This window comes from Poromitra crassiceps (assembly GCF_964638095.1).
Source record: "Poromitra crassiceps genome assembly, chromosome: 8".
Lineage (NCBI taxonomy): Eukaryota > Metazoa > Chordata > Actinopteri > Beryciformes > Melamphaidae > Poromitra > Poromitra crassiceps.
The window spans coordinates 58,274,952-58,279,513 of record NC_139629.1 but is presented as its reverse complement, the minus strand read 5'-3'; the positions used below and the strand labels follow the sequence as shown (position 1 = coordinate 58,279,513).

Genomic DNA, 4,562 nt, shown 5'->3' with positions numbered 1-4,562 from the left:
AACGTTATAAAACAGATTTCCTGGCATATGCAGGCAGTTGGACAACCTGGTAAGTTCTGAAAATATGTGTCTATTGCGTTATTCCAGCTATCGTTATCGGTTGTTAGGTTATAGTAATGTTATGCCAACAAATAATGCAAAACACCCGGCTAACACAAGCGGCTAATGCTAGCATGCACCCGTTAAAACCATTTATGTATTAATTAAAATAACCGATAACATAGCGGGAGTAACTAATAAAACACATATTTTCTGAACTTACTTCTTCAGTCCCCGACCAACGTTACTTCCTCGCGCACCTTTCTCAAAACAATGTTCTTTTTATTGTGGTCCATCGAAATGTCTGGTAGATAACAGATCAAGCAGTGTTCTTCTGTTTTACCAAGCAGTGTCTTGTCTATGTAAAACTAGATCTATACCATGAACAGCCTGTCCAGCCAATGACGGCTTGAGACTGGCTACCACAGCTGTCAATCATCCCTTTTTATATAATCAAATAACTACTTAAAAACAAACTGAACAGAAAAATGTTTTTCTGATCACATTTGCACGAGTTATGCTTCCCCGCACCACCATGCATCGCCACCATATTTTGGGGCTGTTTTAACTTAAAAACAGGGGGGTCACATCTACCCAAACAATTATATAATTTTTAAACAGTTATGTTTCTGTATAAATCATTACAATATGTTTGCGTGAGGTGGGGATGCGCACACCCATGAAACGACTTGGGCTTTCCGACTAAACTCCAATGTAAACCCATGGAAGTCATCTTTGACGCTCATGGCAACTGCTCCCCCATTAGTCAACTGCTCCCCCATTAGGGTCTAGGGGGAGGAGCTAACCTCTCCCAGCCCCCACGCCTAAACCTAACCTCCCCCAGACCCTAACCCTAAACCTAACTAACCTCCCCCAGACCCTAACCCTAAACCTAACCTCTCCCACACCCCACACCTAAACCTAACCTCCCCCCAGACCCTAATGGGGGAGCAGTTGACTAATGGGGAAGCAGTTGCCATGAGCGTCAAAGATGACTTCCATGGGTTTACATTGGAGTTTAGTCGGAAAGCCCAAGTCGTTTCATGGGTCGCTCAAGGGTACCGTGTTAGTAACATGCGACGCACAAGGGACGGGACAAAGCGTCAATATGCTACGCACTCGGAGTGAGAACGTGTTAGTTATGCCGAGTTTTGCACCCCCACCAGGCAGCAGAAAAACGCATCCCCACCTCACGCGAACATATTGTAATAATTTATACAGAAACATAACTGTTTAAAAATGATAAAATTGTTTGGGTAGACGTGACCCCCCTGTTTTTAAGTTAAAACAGCCCCAAAATATGGTGGCGATGCATGGTGGTGCGAGGAAGCATAACTCGTCACAACAACGGGTGCAAACGCAGATTAGAGCCATGCCAAATCATTTATGCACGGCACAAACGGGATTTGGGCGGTGTAACCACCAGAATTATTCACAGGTGTGGCCTGGCAATGCCTGGGCGTTGGATCAATCAAACCAGATTCCCCTCTTGTTGTCCATGTAATACAGTTTGCGTGAGGCATGCTGTAATTCTTCCCATGCGTAATTTGGATAGGTGAAGGCCTATTGACTGTATATATTATCCCTATCTCATAACGACACGATCGCATCATATTATACCTTTTTGATGCAATTCGGGTTATTTTGTTGCCTGGGGTGGGACAATAGAAACATGTTTGCAGCGGGTAAATGGCGGAGACAAAAGAAAAGATTGGAGGATTTACAGTGAGAGAAAGTAGAGACACGCACATCCAAAACCTGAATAGGGCATGGTGCAGAGCTCGAGGTAGAGACTGATAAAAGAAAAAGAAAGCTCACACACTGGGGCGGCTGTGGCGGTACCTGAGGTCCGCACGGAGGCCTAAAACTCCAATCTCATCATCCAATCAGCGTATTCACAGTCCGATATGAAGTCCAATGTGAGAAAGGACGTAAGGCAATCACCTACTCACAGTCCAATGTAAACCAATCTCCCTCCAAATGTGAGATGGACACATTACCAATCAACCTGCTGCTGCTTCTCCTCTCCTCTCACGCCCCCTCTCCTCTCTACCAATCAACCTGCTGCTGCTTCTCCTCTCCTCTCACGCCCCCTCTACTCTGGAAAACAAAGCTGCATCTGCCAGTCTGACGATCAAAGTAAGTTTAGACGTTTTTATTTCTTATAGACTACACCTTATCCTTTCATCCGCCGCACAGTCGTTTTATCATTTTGTTGTCGAGTGAGTGTGTTGCTTTGTCCCTATATTTTAGTCTATGGTTGGCCAGCAACTTCAGTTAGCATCACTAGTTAGCATCGCTAGCAGCTAGCTACGAGTGACATGTTATGCTAATGTTTGGGTCCAGCTAGCTCAGTTTGTGAAACTGTCTGAAGGCAGTGTTGCTGTGATCGCTGCACTCCATGGAATATCCACTGTTTGAAACGCCACTGAAACGCCTTCAACCCAGCACAGATACCCGGACTGCTAAAGGCTAGTTACAGTAGCTAAACAACCCAGGCTAGCTAATAGTTGTTCCCAACTACGGTTCAAAGTCAACAAGCTGCCGAAGGTAACGTGACATTAACGTTATTATGATTGCTATTGATAAATGTGGTGCTGCATTGTCACAGCTCAATGCATTATCACATTCAGTAGCCTACATTACTATGATGCCTGCATAAGTATATGTATGCCTGTCTCCCCACCAGCAAAGGCTAAACACCCTGTGCTATCAACACTAAAACAGTAACATGTCAAGTGTGGCATGTGTGACTCTTGCTTGCATATTTACTTCACCCAAAAATGGGACAGTAGTAGTAGTACATTATGACTAATAAGTGACTCCAGCTGCTTGGCTTCAGGGACTGAGGATCATTAGCTAACCTGGGTTATTTCAGATAACCACATGTATCCTTATCATCACACGGTTGCCAGTTGGGCTTTTTAAATGACTATATTCAGTTTAACTCAAAGATAATATAGGCGCTGCACTGCACCTCTGCAAATTATTTCACTAAATCTAATATTTACAGTGACATATTAAAGCTACATGATATTAAAACTACATGTCGCTCTGTCTCCTGACCTGTCGCTCTCACCTTACCTGTGTGTGTGTGTGTGTGTGTGTGTGTGTGTGTGTGTGTGTGTGTGTGTGTGTGTGTGTGTCTCTCTCTCTCTCCAGTCTGTGTCCAGGATCAGTCAGGCATAGTCAGTCCTGAGCCTTCAACCAGTCATATAGACGATCAGGGACTCCACTGTGACCAGCAAGCCATCATCCCTCACCTACTCCTTAGATGTGGCCCACTGTGTCAACACCAACAGCCTGAAGGTGTTTGGCCGGCTGGGCATTTGGGTCAACCTTCAAGCCACCTGCCAAATATACTGGTATGTCTAATTGATATTGGCAGCATACACTTTCGGTTTGTGTGTTTTCAGTGTTCTAACTTAAGTTCAACGAGGCTTCATTTGTATCATTCCCATGGCCAAAGCAAAACATACACTCATAACATGATCCATATACAACTCTCATATTTAAAATTAAACAATCGAGAACAGAGGTGCCCAAATTCTTCCCTATTAAGCGCCAAAAGTAATTGGATGGATGGGCCGTGGGCTAAAAAATAAATGTTGACGTTATCTGAAATTACATTACATTTTTATTTTATAGACAATCTACATTCTAAGTCTAAAATAGGTCTTCTAGTTTCATATGGTGAAAGTATCACCATGTTTTCTTCCCATTTCAAAACCATGGAGGGCCAAAACAAACTGAGCGTCGTCCAAGTTTGGCCCCTGGGCCCCAAATTGGTCAGCCATGATCTAGAATGCTTTAAATAGAACTAATAACACCTCTGTCTGTCTGTCTGTCTGTCTGTCTGTCTGTCTGTGTTCCTTTTTCATAGGAGAGCTGCTTGGTGTTGACTACCTGCTGAGTCAGCCTGGAGCCGCTGAACGTGAACCCTGACTCAGAGGGATGTGGATGACGGTGAGGAAGAAGACGACGAGGGCTTGGAGGAAGATACTGTGTCCAGCCGAGCTTCTCTGTCTCCTCCCAGGCTGGGCATGGGAAGGTTCAGGTAAAGAGGAAGGAGTTCACTCCAGGGGTGGAGAGTGTGCAGAGGCACTCACAACTACTGCCCCGCTTCCCCAGTGGCCAGATTGCTGCTGTGTGATTGAGACCATCTTCATCCGGCTCTGTGACCTCCACCGCCATCCCAAGACGAGAGGGACAGGCAACTTGAAAGTTGTGTGTATGCGGCTTCCTCTCTCTCCTCTTCTGACTCCAGTGCAGCATTATATCAGTACCCATTTTAAATAGAGAAATATTTACTTCATATAGCACAAATTAAATGTAATTTGAAGTAATGGTGTTCTCTCTCCTCTTCTCTGACTCCAGTGCCGTGTTCTACCTGGTCAATGTTGCTTATGCAGGTTTTGCTTTACCGGCCATACAGTATATCCTCAAAAAGCCCAGCTTAGCACAAAGACACTGGTGGTTGGCACGCCTGGTTTTACCAGGAATGGGGTTCAAATCCCTACAGC

The 4,562-nt window shown here is 44.8% G+C and overlaps 1 long non-coding RNA gene across 1 annotated transcript; it reads left to right on the top strand.

Annotated features, from left to right (window-relative positions):
- Positions 1–2,134: 2,134 nt before the first annotated feature.
- Positions 2,135–4,031, top strand: LOC310781150. Its single transcript, XR_014552955.1, has 3 exons — positions 2,135–2,178; positions 3,202–3,404; positions 3,923–4,031. It is a non-coding gene; the product is annotated as an uncharacterized lncRNA (long non-coding RNA).
- The last annotated feature ends 531 nt before the right edge of the window (positions 4,032–4,562 follow it).